The sequence below is a fragment of the Hipposideros armiger genome, unplaced genomic scaffold (genome assembly GCF_001890085.2).
Source record: "Hipposideros armiger isolate ML-2016 unplaced genomic scaffold, ASM189008v1 scaffold_169, whole genome shotgun sequence".
NCBI lineage: Eukaryota > Metazoa > Chordata > Mammalia > Chiroptera > Hipposideridae > Hipposideros > Hipposideros armiger.
Window position 1 is genome coordinate 2,470,612 of NW_017731519.1, and position 17,635 is coordinate 2,488,246.

Consider the following 17,635-nt stretch of genomic DNA (forward strand, 5'->3'; position numbering starts at 1 on the left):
TTACTTCCTACATCAACAAGGATCAGCTTTATTTTACACTGTATCATCATGACTATTCTGCACTGCATTATCTTATACCTTAAAACGGGATTCATATCCTGAGGCCTATGTTATAGACTTATTCTAAAGAATAACGCTTGGGAATCATTCAAGGTTGCATGAGGGGAAAAGCATTATGCTAAATATATTGTTAAATTATTACATGGGGCCAACACACAGAGAAGACTTAGAAATAAATTTAGCCATTTTTATGTATGCAGCGAGATGTACCCCTGTAATTTGAAAGCTAAAATTTCTTTAAGAGGTGTCCTTGTCAACCTTGTGTCAAATCATCATCTCTGCTTTTCCCTAAATATTTTCCTAGGTGTTACACTTTTTCTCAAGATCATCTGTGCATTCAAACGTTGTACAATTTATTTATTTCACTTAGCAAAATTGAGTCCTTCGGGATATCATAGGCTATTTACAGGTTTTCCATTTTATTTTCTAAGATATATCTTCCCCTTTTTTCCTCTGTATTTGCTGTTTACTTTTTGTAATTTGAATTTAATCATTGTTACCAGTGTTACCAGGCATCTATATTTGTATAAGGCATTATGCTAAATGCTAGAAGAGATACATAAGTATGAGTCCTAGTTTTACACTGGAGGTAGCTTGTATTCTAGTGGGAGAGAAGACATATAAACCAAAACCAGAGGGAGCACCTTGCTGCTCAGAGGGTAGTTCTCAGACAGGAATTCTCACCTGGGAGTTTGTTAGAAATGCAGAATCTGAGACCCCTCACCAGTCCTACTGAATCAGAAGCTGCATTTTAACAAAATTCCTAGATGGTTAGAATTCCCAGTACAGTATGAGGATTGGGCAGTGGGGTTGGTGATGAATATGAATTGATTATGCTAAAAAAAAAACAGCCTCCAAGTTCCACACAGTAAGGCTGGCAGAACAATTTTTGAAGAACTGCTTCACAGTAATTTTTTAGTGTTGTATTTAGATTTTGAATGTTACCTGGGTCTGAGAATAGTTGAGCAAGATACATAGATGGGAATCCATTTAAATAAATAAAGGCTTTAAGAAATTTCTCAATTTAAAAGATGTCCCAGTCCTGCTTGTAATTTTGTGTATCTGATTTTTTTTATTTATTAAATTTATATGGGTGACATTGGTTAGTAAAATTACATAGGTCTCAAGTATACATTTCTATAATATGTCATCTATATATTGCCTTGTGTGTTCACCACCCAGAGTCAGTTCTCTTTCCATCACCATATAGTTGACCCCCTTTTCCCTCTTCTACTACCTGCCCCTTACCCTCTGGTAACCACTAAACTGTTGTCTATATCTATGAGTTTTTGTTTCTTTCTTTGTCTTGTTTATTTATTGCTTTCAATTTTATATCCCACACATGAGTGAAATCGTATTGTTTTCAACTTTTCTGTCTGACTTATTTTGCTTCGCATGATAATCTCAAGTTCCATCCATGTTGTCATAGTGGCAGTATTTCATCTTTTCTTATGGCAGAGTAGTATTCTATTGTGTATATATACCACATTTTCTTTATTCAATCATCTTTTGAAGGACACTTCAGTTGTTTCTATGTCTTGGCCACCATGAATAATGCTTCAATGAACATAAGGGTACATACATCTTTACAGATAAATGTTTTCAGATTTTTTGGATTGATACTGAGAAGAGGGCTTGCTGGATCATATGGTAATTCAATTCTTAATTTTTTGAGGAGCCTCCATACTGTTCCATAGTGGCTGCACCAATTTACATTCCCACCAGCAGTGTATGAGGGTCCCTTTTTCTCCACAACCTCTCCAACACATTATTTCTTGTCTTGTTGATAATAGCCACTCTAACAGCTGTGAGGTGATATCTCATTGTGGTTTTCATTTGCATTTTTCTAATAACTAATGAAGTTGAGCATGTAATTCAAAATTCTCCTGACATCACTAGCTTACAAGTAAAAATAAGGTTAGATTTGCTTTACTATTGAAATTACATAGCTCCCTTGTGATCAGAGGAGCAACAAATGCAATTATTCATCAACTCAAATTCTAACACCTTATTCTTTTTAAATTTTTTATTATAAAATATATATATATAGTAAAATATATATATATATATATACAATTTTAACTAGTTTTAAATGTATAGTTTAGTGGCATTAAGTACATTCACATTGTTGAGAAACCATCACCACTATTCATTTCCAGAACTTTTACATCACTCTAAACAGAACTTCTGTACCCATTACCAATAATTTCCTTTTGCCCCTCCCTCAGCCCCATCATTCTACTTCCTGTCTCTATGAATTTGATTACTTTCAGTACCTCATGTAAATGGACTCATACAGTATTTGTCCTTTTGTGGTTGCTCACTTCATTTAGTATAATGTCTTCATTCCTGTTGTAGCATGTGTTAGAATTTCATTCTTTTTATAGCTGAATGATATTCTATTATTCATATATAACACATTTTGTTTATTCACTCATCTGTTGATGGACAGTTGGGCTGTTTGCACCTTTTGGAAGTTGTGAATAATGCCTCAATAACAGTTTATTATTTTATGGTACTGGGTGTAAAGCTATTGAAAGCTAGTTAAGCTGAGCAATCTAGGCACCTTTCACAGGAGCCGTCACCACATGCACAATGGAGCTGGTGGGGAAAATACACCCCCCTTCCACTATTGCTGCTGAAATGCTGCATTACTGTCAAAATCAAGAGTCTCTACTGCAAGTCCTAGTCACTAGTGCTATTGATAACCTTTGCCAAAACAAAGAATTCCTAGTGGAGAAGAAGACACACCCTCCTCCAGTGTTAAGCTTACACTCAAAATTGACCTGGCTGTCACATATACAAATATGGAGTGTCATCTGTTTCCTGTCATTCAGAGGCAACCACATTCCCCAAAGCTCATAATGGCGTGCCATGGTTGGGTTAGAGGTGACCCCAGTACCAGTCAGAACATTCCAGGATCAGTTCTCCCCACCAACAACCCATGCCCTGGGATGCAAGCTAAGGAACAAGTCTGGCTCTCCTTTCCTCCAGTCTCCCTGGGTTATTTCTTAATGACTTTAATTTCAAAGGAGCTCATTAGTCTGTTTTTGCCGTCTCACCTCCATGAAGGTTACTGCCTGTCCCTTCAATGTATTTTTAAAACTTTTAATCATATAATGAAAGAACTGAGGTATGAAATGTTTCCATCCCATGAGCCTCTGTGTAGCAAGCACTGTTCAGAATGTGTACCTCATGACCTCCCAGCTCTAGAGAGCACAGAGTTTCATGGAAGGGCATGAGGACTCCATCTGCCTAAGAACCAGAGCCAGGGCCTGGTTTAATCAACAAGTTCCACTATATTCTCTTCCAGAAGATGGGCGAGTACTTGCTTTGCATCTCTATGTAACTAAAACACGCCATTTGAGTGGTTTTTCCCAAACCAAGGGAGCCCACCCAAAGGAGAGTGAATGGCTCCTTATCAAAACATGAAAAAGGAGAGCTTATTTTAAATGATTTTCCAGCCCATAACAGAATTTAAATTGGATTTCTTCTGGAGATTCTGTTATACACCTGTGTACTTACCTTTGGAGGTCTGGTTTGACAGGCCCACAAGAACTCTAAATTGAGGAGCAGCCTGATGAAAGCAGGACTCACCCTGAGGGGAAGGAGAATCAGGCAAATGACCTTGGCCCAATAACTAAGCCTTAGGTGACAGACTCTCATGGCAGTTCTGAGCACTGCATGGTGTCTATCTCTCAAGTCTGAGCCCACACACAAACAGCTGAGTGCTAGGGAGCAGGAGTGTTCCAAGAAAAACTGGAAGGGCTCTCTTCACCGAGAACTCTGTAAGGCACTGAAGCTTAGCGAATGTTCTGGTGGCGTATATATGCCAACATGTGACACAAAAGTGGTGGTTTACGGGAGGGAGAAGGGATCACTCCAGTTCTGCAGGGAATTTGGTCAAGTTGTGCCTGCATGACTTGAGTACCTTGATGAACCAGCACACAGGCTGCAGTGTCTGAAGGGAGTGTGCGGGTGGGGAGTGTGCCGGAAGAGGACAGCAGCAGTTTCAATGCCTGACAGGTATTAGAGCCCAAAGACATGCTGATGCCAGCTGATGGAAGAAGCATGTCTAGAAAAGGGAGGTCATGGAGAGGCAATTTGATACAGCATGGCTAGCCATGGCCACTGTTTAAGGGAGCTGGGGCAGGAGAACAGAAAATGGCATAGGCTGTGATGTGTCTTGTAGGATCTCTGCCTAAGCAGACTTTCAGGAATGCCTGGAGGGACACCCTCAATGATGGTGAGATGAAATTTGACAGTATTGTCAAAGGGCTCCCATGACTTTTACCATGGATTTCCTCAGACTTAGGAGGCACATAACAAATCCCTTACAATAGGCATATCTATGCGAATTTGAGAATGTTACTCTAGGATAATCAGATGATCAGATTTTCACTTTTTACCTCATTTCTTAGACAGGATTTTTTTTTTCTTACTATGTATGCTATTGGTTTCTCATAGTATCTTTTATATTTTTAAAATTAATTTATTATTTTATTAAAGCATAGTTGACATACAATATTATATTAGTTTCAGGTGTATAACCTAATGGTTCAACATTTATATACCTTACAAAGTGATCTCCATGATAAGTCTAGTAGCCATCTGCCACCATACAAAGTTATTATATTATTGACTATAATCCCTATGCCATATAGTACATCCCTATGGCTTATTTATTTGATAACTGGAAGTTTGTACCTCATATTCCCCTTCACTTTTTTCCCCACTCCCCCACTCCCTTCCCCTCTGGCAACCATCAGTTTATTTTCTGTATCTACAAACCTGTTTTGTTTTGTTTTGTTTGTTCCTTTTTTTTTTTTAATTCTACATATAAGTGAAATCATATGGTATTTGTCTTTCTCTGTGTCTTTGTGGTTATAAGAGTGAGGAACATTTAACTCCGCACTTTTAAAGCTTTACCATCTCCTTGATAATGTAGAGCAGGGGTCACAACCTCAAGAACAACAGGGTGGTCAAACAGGGAAATGTGTATGAGTGTGTGATGTGATGGTTGTAAGACAATAGGGAGTGGCTGGAGAAAGCACAGTCCCTGTCTGAAGGCACGCTACTTCACTGAAAACAAAACCAAAACCAAAGACACTGCTTGGCCAAACAAAGCCTGTCTGTGGGTCATATTAGCCAAGAGGCCACTGGAGTCATCATTCTATCCTCATTTTTCTAATCCTTACCACACAGACAAATGGCTTTACTTCAACATAGATCAACCATCTCTTTCCTGGTTAACATGGATGAAAACCAACAGTTAACTTATCACAATGTCACTCCAATTATCCCAGGAGCTAGTCAAAAGCAGGGGCCCTACTGCTTTATCTTTGTAGCCTGTGTACCTAGCTGGTTTGTAAATACGAGGCATCATGATGTCATGGGGAAACCACATCAGATAAATGAGAGTGATAATACCTAACAATCACTGAGCATTCATTTCTCACCAGGCACTGTCTTCCGTATTGCTGCTTCATTTATTCTTCCCAACTAACCTATTACGTAAGTACTATTAGTTCCCAATTTTACAGATGAGAGAATTGAAGCTAGGGTCACACAAGTGGTGAAGAGGACTCCAAAGTCCATGATTTTAACCAAAATGTAAATACTTATGATAAATAAGAGTGAGTCAGCAGTTCAAGGATTGTGGAATTGGGTGGAGGGGATATTGAATGTAGCTAATATTTAACAGGGAATTATCACCTGCAAAGATAGACCTTGGGAGCATTATAGAGAGGGTAACAGCAGTGTGTCTAGGGGAGTTTGGATAGGAGCTTTGTAGTGGGAGAGGGAGGTCATGGGGAGGGGTGGACTGTGGTCTGACCAGGGGCAAGTGGAGATAGCCTTGAGGCTGAGTTGTTCTACCATAATTTCTCTCTTCCTCTCCCTCCTCCTTTACCCTTCATCTGTCCACTTACACAAGTTCCACCTCACAAGAACGAAACTAAAACTTAGAAAAAGTATTCTGTTTCATATATTTGAAGGACATCTGATTTTCTCTCCATCTACCACCCTATCATTGGCCTCTATCAACTTAGAAAAACAGAAAAAAGTAAACTTTAGTAATGTGGAGAAAAGGACAAAGGACAAAGATTTCTCTCTTCAAAGCACATTAGGGCTCTGCTCTAAAGGGTGGGTTTGTTTGTATTGTGGATGTTTTCCTCTGAGGAAAAGACTGAATGAGATTAGAGAGAATGAATCCCAATCCCCACAGGACCTCAAGTGGCAAAATGCTACTCTGCTCCATGTCTGGACTTTGTGTGTTGGGGTGATTTCTAGTACTACTAACATTCCTGACAATGAACAGAATCTTCCTATACTTCCTAATGTCACTCTGTGATGGTTAATTTTATGTGTCCACTTGGCTAGGTCAAACATTATTCTAGATGTTTCCGTGGAGGTATTTTTAGGTGAGATTTACATTTAAATGGGTAGGCTTTGAGTAAAGCAGATTATCTTCCATAATGGGGGGTAGGCTTTATCCAATCAGTTGAAGGATTTAATAGAAAAAGACTGACCTCCCTGGAAGGAGAGGGAATTCTGCCAGCAGACCACCTTTGGACTCAAACTGCAACTCTTCCCTGGGTCTCCAGCATGACAACCTACCCTTCCAAGCCTCTAATTCTGTGAGCCAATTTCTTGAATAAATCTCTAGGTAGGTAGGTAGGTAGGTAGGTAGGTAGGTAGGCAGGCAGGCAGACACACACACACATCTTGTTGGTTCTATTTCTCTGGAGAACACATACCTTATTTTATCAATTCTAAAATGTACATTTTTCACATTTTAACATCTCTGAAATCATAAAGTATCATAAATTTGTACTATTTTGAATGAAATATGATTGTTCCTAGTATCTGACAAAATATTCAAATTCCCCCAACTAGACCTTAATTTGGAACATGCAGGCCAATAGTTAGCTGTACTGAGCCAACTGAATGTAGTATAACCACCATCCATGGTTTGTGTAGTCACGCAATGACTTCTTTACAAGAATCTAGGAACTCTGTACAATTTCAAATAATTATTTCCCTTAATACTATCATTCAACTGCCATCTGCAACCTCTAAAAAAAAAATTTTTCCCCCCCTAGGGAATGCAAAATGTAAACCTTACTAAGGACATAAAGCCTAAAAGAATGTTTTGAAAGGAGAGAATGGGCAAAGAGAATGGAATACATTTGTCCTCAGGTAAGCCTCATTGCACTACATAAGCCCCACTTTCCTTTCAGTACAGGTTTAGAGCATTCAGCCAATAACTGTACCTTCTTTATTCTGTTGCAAGTGGTAGTTCGCTTTTCTACCTGGTACATTTTCAAAAGGAACTGGATAACTGGCCAATATGGCAACCACTTTTTGACATATTAATTTTGTATACAAAACTAAGAGCTCCTTGAAGGTGGGACTAGGTCTTAAGTGTGTGAATATCTCAAGTACTTAGCATGTGCACAAGGTGTATATGAACAGTTGTCAATATATGCATGTTATTGAATGTGCAGACTATAATGTGAAGTGTTGGAAATTGTCCATGCATCCAAGGGGGCTCTCAGAATCTAGGTACATACTCAAGGTCATCAAATAAATGAGAGTATTTGTCTCTCTTTTATATATTTATCCACTGCATTCTTCCTCATATCCTAGGGGTGTGTGAGGGGGGAGTAGGGTGGGGTGTGTGGTGTGTGTGTGTGTGTGTGTGTGTGTGTGTGTGTGTGTGTTAGAGAGAGAGAGAGAGAGAGAGAGAGAGAGNAGAGAGAGAGAGAGAGAGAGAGAGAGAGAGAGAGAGAGAGAGAGAGAGAGGAAATGAGAAGTTGTGCAAATGAGAAAGAGATTGTCTCTTTGAGGTTGTGAATATCTTGAACGTGACTTAGTCACAATAGCATAGGTTCAGTGCCATCAAAATGCTGGTTTGAATATTGGTTCTGTCACCTGCAGGCTGTGTGGCTTTGGAATATTACTTAACTTTTCTGATCTCCAGAGTTCTGTATTTGTAAAGTAAACATTATAATATCTATGTTGAAGAGTTTTGTGAGATTTCAAGGTAACTCTTGAAATAAACAAGCACTTCATTCTCTCACAGGGCGGTAGCTCTCATTGTTCTGTCACCTCTATCCTGCTGTTCCTGCTCTAGCACAATACCTTGCACTTGGAAGATACTTAATTATATTTATTGAATGAATCACAAAGAGGTGTCTTCACAAAACACACACACTATTTTTGGCTTTCTATAGAACATGCAATAAATTTTATAGCCTGACTTTTATGAACACAAAGTAAGGAGTCATTCACAATGTGTTCCTTTTCCACCCTAAATTTTCAATATTTTTTACTGAGAAGCCATTATCTCCATTGTATTACTCATGTTCTAACCTCCCTCATTTATAAATATCATCAACACTTTAATGAAAACAACAAAAAACAAATAAACAAAACTACAAATACTTTAGTTAAACACACAACTTACCTCAAGTTTATAGTATTACTAGTTTGAATTTTCACATAGGGAACCAAAATTATCATTTCTAGTTTTTAAGAGATAATCACAACACAGACATGTTAGTGTCAAAATCATTTTCTCTCTCATTTTTTTTTTCTTTCCTTCTTTTTTCTCCTGCCATCTATTTCTTTGGGAGATCAATAAATGAATCATATAACAGGAGAACAAACTCTGGATGACACATTAATTTAAGCCACATCTGAAACAAATTGAAAATTTATAAGGCCACATAACATCAGTTGGTATTCTTGTTGAAAGATGATTAGAGGCCAGAAGGGCCTTTTGTAACACACTGTCCTAGAGACTATCAATTCCAACATCCACACATACATTCTTCATATGAAACATTGGCAGCCATTTTGTACTTACTGTTGTAGCCCCATAATTCTTCTTCAGATTCACCATGTTACCGCAGCATTAAGTCAGAAAATCTAAAGTAATAGTGAGAAGGAAGTGTCAAAACCAAGTTTGAGGTAGCAAATAAGAAAAGCAAAGTCTAGACAGACTGGAAGCTGAGAGCAGGGGAATGGAAAGAAGGTAGGAAGGAAGGAAGTGTGGGTTGGTGGATGGATTTAGAGCCAGATTAGTTCATAAGCCTGAGTCAAATTTTAACTCTAAGCTGTGGAAATTGAGTGGAAGCTGGAATCCAAACAGAAACTTCATTTATTCAATGGAAGCATTTAACAACTACTCTTGTGTCAGGAGATGTTCTAGACACCGGAAATATATCATTGAACAAAACAGAAATCTGTCAACTCTTAGAGATTGCATTCCAGTGGAGAAAGATACAATAAAAAATATAACCAATAAATAAATTATAAAGTATATTGAAAGAGAGAGAGAAGTGCTATAGAGGAAGAAAATCATCAGAGTAAAGAGTGTAAATGTCAGAGTGCCAGAGTGGAAGTTTTCATTTAAATGATGTAGTCTTAAGATGAGGATTACTTAAATATCTATTATTCACAAGAAAAATGGCAGAATCACAAAAGTAAAAAGAAACCATTTTGTAACATGACACAAGAGGAATTTTATGACATGTATATAAAAAGCTACTCACAATTTTCATTGAATTTAAATAAACTATATTCTATACATGTAACACCAAAGAAGCTCTGAAAACATTTCAGATAGAGTTACTTGTCCATAGTTTTCTTTAATAAAACACTGTACTTTAATTAAAACAAAAATACAGGTATGTGGATTTTACTTACTGGCAAGGTCGAAGTCCTTTTTTTTATTTATTTTTTATTGTTAGTTTCAGGTGTACAGAACAATGCAATAGTTATTCTTTTCACCCTTCTCACAGAAACAATCAACCTCCCCCATCTACTTCCCTCCCACCTCCGATATCATACTTATCTATTACAATTCCATTGACTCCATTCCCACACTCTACTCCACATGCCATGACTATATGTATATATAATTATAATTGACATACATTATTATTCAACATCAGCTTCAGAAATACAGTGCGGTGGTCAGGCCTCTACACTGACTATGAAGTGGTCTCCCTAACAAGACATGAGTCCATCTGAAGTCCTTTAAAAACAGTTTCATCTCATCATTGTTCATATGATCAATACTATCATCCCTATTTTATAGGTGGGGACATAGAGGTCCAAAAAATGTTTGTGACTAAAAACAGTGATTCAGTGGTAAGGATTATGGAAAATGCATGTCATAGGCAGCATGCAAATGACTTCATCTTATGTGGGTTTGGCCATGTAAGAAGTTAAATTATCTCAGCAATTTTGTGAACATGATTTCCTTCATGATTATCCCTCTTCCTGTCTGGCTGTCCCAAAAGACATGGTTATTGAGTAAATCTCTGTGGGAACTAAGGATAAATGAAGATGCCTGAGAAACACCATAACAGTATGCAGAATGTGCCATGCTATAGTTTCTATAATGAAGGAATTTAGAAAAAGATGAAATATGGACAAAAAGTTTAAGTTTCAAAATTTTTTTATTGTCCTCCTAGAAAAGAGCCTTTTTGGCTTTCACTTCTTAGGAAAATGAGAAAGCCTTTATAGTATGTCCCTTATCTCCTTTCACTTTTTAAATCTTAAGAATGTGGTTAATAGTACATATTTGTGGTTCAGCTAATGAACTCACTGATTACACTTGACAAATGACAGCAATGGTAGCAACCCCACAAAACTTAGAGAATGATGATTTCTTTAAGTTTGGAATTCAAGAGAAAATTGAGAAATTCATCAATGAGGGGTGAACTTCTAGGTTGTCCTATCACATAATTTGAACTAGTGGCCAAGACAATGCACTAAGTAGTTTATACCACTTAATCATTTTGAAAGTTTTCCAATTTACTGTAGACTAAACTTAAAGCAGGATACTGTGTTAATCAACTCTTAAATATTAATATGGCCCCGCCAAATTGGTTTCCTTGAAACTTCTTTCATTTGTGTTAACCTACTATTTTCTCATGTAAAAGATGAAGATAAATGTGTAATGCTCTTAACCCTTTTTGCTACTTGAATTATTATGTTCACGCTTTACAGAGAGAGAGAGAGGGAGGAAGAGAGGAATAGTGAGGGGAAGAGAAAGAGAAAGAGAGAGGAGGGAGGGAGGGGGAAGGAGAGGGAGAGAGGGAGAGGGAGAGAGGGAGAGAGGGAGAGAGGGAGAGAGAGAGAGAGAGAGAGAGAGAGAGAGAGAGAGAGACCTAATTATCCAAGGAAAAAGCCACTGAATATCCAACCTACTTTTACCCAAGGTTCCTTAATTTCCCTACCTATCACTTCATTAGTGGCCATTTTCCTTCCCTTGAAAGATGTCAGGATTTAAACCCAGGGATTCCAAAATAGGCAAATCCTGCATCCCTCTGTCATCCTTGCCCTGCTGCTTCTGATCTTGACCCTAAAACCAAATTATTGACTTTATCAGAGCCAGTTAAGATGCCTTGACTTAATGTTGATTTAATGAAAATTTGAGTGTGCCATCAGGAGTGTGAATTCCCCGCCCTCCTTTCAGAAAGAGGCCAGAAATATGAGGATAGAGCCTTAAGTGGTAGCCTGGTCTGGTTTTAGGGAAAATAAATTGGCTTTACAAAGGCCACTGTGACATCTGGTAGTTTAATCTTGCAGTTGGATTACAGCTAGGTGCCCTACATACAGTTACTCTCAATAACTACACAAGGCTACCAGAAGGAAAGGAACTGGTGAGAATGCTGGAGCTGCAGCTGTCCAAGAAACTGGGAACAGGGTGACATCAGCTGGGCTCCAGAAGTACTGAGGACTTCTATTTGGCTTCCAGGAACAAGTCAAGGTGTTAATTCTGATTTCTAAAACTGTGCTTTGGATGCTAGTTACCTTATAAATCAACTCTAAGGTTATAGTTAAAGAGCTTCCAATTTATTTACATTTGAAATACCCAGAAGCAACACCCTTCCAGGAACAGCCAAAATGGTTAGAAATAATGGCTGCCTTAATCTGATAGAACCCTACTTTGTAAATTCAAGCCTTCTCTGCCCTCAGGCTTCCGTTACTGAATAGAAATATGAATGTGGAGGAAGTATCACTTTGAAAACTTTGACATTAACAGCTTAATAGTGCTGAGTGTTAAACCATTTAAATTACAATTTTACAAGAGTATAACAACAAACCCCAGTGTATATTTTAATAAGATCTCTGTTTATGACTCCATACCACATATTGTATTAGATCATATATTTAATCCATTACCTTCTTATTGGCAAGTACATATTCCCATGAGCAATGAGATTTGAATAGATTAGGTGTTATTCTCTGTAAATACATTTTTAAAAATCTGCCTTTTATTTATACTGGGTTTTCAAAAAGTTTGGGCAGATTTTTTTTTTCTTGGCATCTTTATGAGATTGATTTAACCTGCATACACTTGTACCATTTCTACTATATCCTCAATATATACTCAACCATAATCTCATTTTTCCCAGAAATTATTTGAATGATTCAGTGAACTCTTGAGGTTCTCTGGTAATTTACCATAAGGATTCGCTGGAACCAGCAGCACCATCAATGCTCAAAGTTACTCTTTTTAATGTTGTACAGAGTGTTTTAGGACCATTCTGTGATTTCCCTTTCATCTGCAGGTTGTCTTCATAAGTATTTTTTTCACAGAGAAGAAAAGAAAAGCAGAATGGTTAAGAGGATTGCCCAAGGCTATCCAACAGATTAATAATAGAAGTAGGATTTGCATACCTTATTTTCTTGAAGAAAGCTTTCTCTTTGTGTGCATTTCTCTGCCAATTAATTATCCTGTGTACTATTAGTAAACAGTAAAGTCAGTCTCAGGACAACCTGTTCTTACTGTTCCCATTAAAACATGGATATGGAGCACACATCTATGAGAAGGCCATATAAGGGAAGAAGAAATGAGTAGAGAGAGAACCAATTCAACATTTGAGTATAAGTAAAAATACATAACTGCAATTATGCACAACTGAAAGTGCATAACTTTGAAACTGGACAGTTACTGACAGTCTCAAATACTCTTGCAAGGGTGTCAAAAGCAGAGAACAGCTGTGCTAAAACACTGGAAAGACCAACAGTTACTCATTCCCTTTCATAAACTCACCAGTACAGTCATTAGCATAAAAAGTTAAAATTGTTAGCAATGCCTAACCACCTAATTGCCCAAGTAACTGTCTTTCTTGTCTTTTACAGGCCTCATTGTGTTGAGCATGAAGGAAGTGGTAAACCAGTAGAACTGTAATCTATTATCTGTTACCACTAAGAGCAATGATGTGTTGTGACACCAAGAGAGAAAAGGCTAGGGAAACAGACTTAGGGGAGACTCATTTGTTAAAGGTGGGACTAGACTCTGCCTTCGTCTTCTTTAAAATGACTCACTATGACTGTGGGTACACTGGGTATACATGTGCCTGTGGGAAGAAGGAAAAGGGAATATTTGATAGAAAAGCTTGAATTGCATTGGCAAGGGGTGACTACACCATAGTAGGTAGTCTCCTGGTCCTGGTCTACGTGCCTTTGAATCTCTCTCTCTCTCTCTCTCTCTCTCTCTCTCTCNTCTCTCTCTCTCTCTCTCTCTCTCTCTCTCTCTCACACACACACACACACACACACACACACACACACACACACACACACACATGAATTAGTTATCCCTACAGATTACTGAATGGAGAAGCCCATACACTAGGTGGCAGAACACATGACGAATCCACATGCCAGGACTCTGGGATCTTCCATACAGTGGAAACTGGGTAGCACATATCAAAGGCATGCTTGTTCTAGTCACTAGAAAGTAAATGAATAAAAGTAAATGCAAAAGGAGCTGCACTGGTATGGTAATACGGTCTTACCAAAGCTAATCGGCTGCCAAGTTTGGTTGAAACAGATTTTTGTTTGCTTGTTTTAAGCCCTAGAATTTGTAGCTGTTGGCTTTTATGATTAAGACATCAATTTGGAGAAAATCCTTTAATTGTTATGCTTTTAAAATCTTAATATCTGGATAGCACTGTAAAGGTTTTCTTTCCTCCTTCCTGTTCTACACTATGTAAAATGTCAGCGTCACAGTTCTTTCAGGATCCAGTACTAAAGTGACTAAATAGATCATAAAACTGGATGGCCAAAAGCATTAAAATAAAATAGTTCTTTCTTTTCCCATGAACTAGAAACTAGTGTAAACTTTTATATAGTTCAAACTTAAAGTTAAGTTTCAAATAATCCTAGTATCAGTCAATATGAATTATGTGATAATAGCACTGAAGAAATCATTTTTTATACACACTTTGGTTTTATAGAAAAAAATATAAAAGCATTTTTAATGAACTGTTCCAAAAACCTAGATTGGAAGATAGAGAAAAACTTATACTAATGTGAAGTCTGGTTGAATGAATTTGCTATAAATTAGAACTTAAATATAGATAGGTATTACATATCAAAATATTAGATAGCAATTAGATATAAAATGGTGTGCCTTGTTTATACCCTAAAAGATCCACAGATGGGCTTTAGATTGTTAGCATATATACCTTAAAATTGTATGAAAAATTGTGCACCTATGTGAAAATATCTTCCATCAGAATCTCAAATGGATCCATGATATATATGAGATTTTTAAAACCACTGACCCACAGGATATATTTTACACAACTAAAGTCTTTTTAGTAACCAGTGGTGCTTTGCTTTTTTCAAATGTTTCTTCCAATTTAAGGTTGTTATACTTACTCAACTAGTAAGACATTATCTCACACTTTTGTAATATTTGGCCTGTGCACTCGTTGCAAAATGCAAATTCCTTTTCATCATCCATGCTGTGTAGAGAAAAGGAAAGAAGTGCCTAATAGAATCAAGACCATCTTATAAACTAATAAGAGTGGAATTAGAACCTTAGAGGATTTATTTTAAAAACTGACTCTGGGTGGTAAACTCACAATGTGATATATAGATGAAGAATTACAGAATTGTACACTTGAAACCTATGTAACTTTACTAACCATTGTCACCCCAATAAACTTTAATTTAAAAAAATCAAAACAAAAACATATATATGCTGTCCAATTTTATTATTCATAAATTACAAAGCAGTTTCTTTTTCATTATCTGTATTTTCTTTCTCTACATTTTAAAGGTATTAATAGACATTATAAGTATCTTAGAATAGGTCACTTGGCAATATGATTTGAATATTAAATAGTAATCTTTAAACTGTACAGATTTTCTGTACTTAAGCAAATAAGCAATTTTTTTTCATGTCTAGAAGCCTTGTAAAAAATTGAATAGCTTCTCTTCTTTACTGTCCAGGAAAAATGAGCAAAGGACAGGATATTTTTGTTTATCCAAAAGAATGTATTTTCCTTCTTCTCTAGACTTCTATGCTTCAAAAGCTTCCTGACTATGGGGAACAGAAAGAAAGTTTTCACAGAGCTGGTAGACAGCTCAAAGTTCTCGAGTGGCAAAGAACTTGTCAACACAATTAGGAATATATGCTCAATTGTTGTCTATATGCATCATGCAGATGAAAAAAAAAAGTGTAGTTCATTGGCAATTTTTTTCAACCTGTTTTATTAACTTTATTATAAACACAATTCAGGAAATGTTTTGAAGAAGCCATAGACTCCCAGTATTGAAGCCTTATCTTTATGTACCATATTTTGCCATGTATAATGCACACTTTTCTGCCCAAATTTGTGAGGGAAAAATAAGGATGTAAATTATGCATGGGTAGTACTAATTCCATATCTATATAAATGTTTTTAATTATTTCACTTATACTTATGAGTTAAAAGTGTAACTCTAGAAATCAATAACGAAATCCACATGCAGAATAATACCCTGGAATACAGCAATTGGTTTTGTTGAATTTACGACAACGATGAAGAGTTCTTGGCCTTCTATGAGGTGTAAAGATCATAAATGTGTTACCACTACATAAATTTTCTTGTACCTTGTATCTGTTCCTGTGTTTTGTAATTATTTGTTACATAAAATTTATTGTATGACAATGTTAAAAAATAAATGCTAAAATTCCTTTATAATACAAAAAAAACAAGTACCTAAATGTAAACAAATAAAAATTTGAATTAAAAAATTAAAATGAAAGATTTTTTTTCCCTAAAAGTTTGGGCCAAAAACATGGGTGTGCATTATACATGGCAAAATATGATATATTTTGATTAAGTATGATCAAGTTTTGAAAGTTGACTACAGACTTATCTAACTCATAAGGCATTATCTCAAATTCCTGTAATATTTGGCTTTTGCACACATTATGTCCAGTTAATCATAAATGGACTCCAAAATCAAAAGAGAAAAAATATCATAGGAGGAAAGGAAATGATGTTTGAACATTTCACTTTTTGGCCAAATTTTCAAGGGTTTTATTATTGACTTTCTATATAATATTAACCTAAAGGACAACATCTGATGTTTTTTTTCATATTCAAAGTTTTTTATAACTCTATTCTAACAATTACATGTCAAGATTTGCTTCCCAATTTAACAATGTGCTTAAGGTCATGGGCTTTGAGACCAGACAGGCCTCAATTCCAGGCAAAGCTCCAGCATCTACTGACTGAAGGGCCTTATTTTTCTTGTTTATGAAATATGTATTATCTCATTTAATACTCCAAATAACTTGATTCAAAGTGTTTCAGTGAGGATCAAATGAGCAAATCTATATACAGCCCTGTGCACACTGCCTAACACCGAGTAACCTCCCAGAAACACAGAGTAACCTCCCAGTAACTATCAGCCATTGTTACAGCCATTGTTATTAAGCTGTATCCATGCAAACGCTCTTCCCTTGCCTAGTTGTTTACTATTGTAAACTAAGATGCATTCTGCCTCATCTCCATGCCATCCCAGGAAATGCCACACATCTAAATGCCACTCATACATCAAGTCTCTCTGATAGACCTCCTCATAAAAACGTCCCTCAAAATTTCTTCAAGCTCTTTTCTCATCAGGTAAATATTGACCACACATGTCATTTGATAGTTAATTATTTATTGACTATCTGTAATCTGTCTGTGTTTTCCTAAACTATTATTTATACTATTATTTCAAGCTTGTTTGGTTTATGAGGTCAAGGACTTAATGCTCAGTATCCCAAACCAGACTGTAAATTCTTTAAAGGCAAGCATCATCTTACATCTTTTTCTATTCTCCATAATACCTAACAGAATGTCTTGTCCTTGTATTTACTATATAGTGTTGATTTAATTTTTTAAGTCTGTAGCTGAGGGCTTGTAGGGGAGGGGAGAGAGGGAGAAAGGGAGAAAAGGAGAGGAGAGAGGGAGAGAAGGAGGGGGGGAGGGGCAGTGAGAGAGAAAATAGCTATCTAAAATTATCTCAAATATATTTATTTGTACAAAACCCAGACCTATAGCACTCTAAACCAGGCTTGGAAGCATGAGAAGCGGTAAGCTGGAGCCAGACTGTGCTATTGCAAAAGCCAATGGTATGCATCTTGCTCCCAACTCTACATGTAATTACATCTCATTGGTAGCTTGAAACAGGCCACATTAGGAGCATTTATACCAAGGGAATTGGCAAATACTACAAATCAGAGCTTTTTCTTTTTCTTCTTTTTCATTCTTCTATTTCA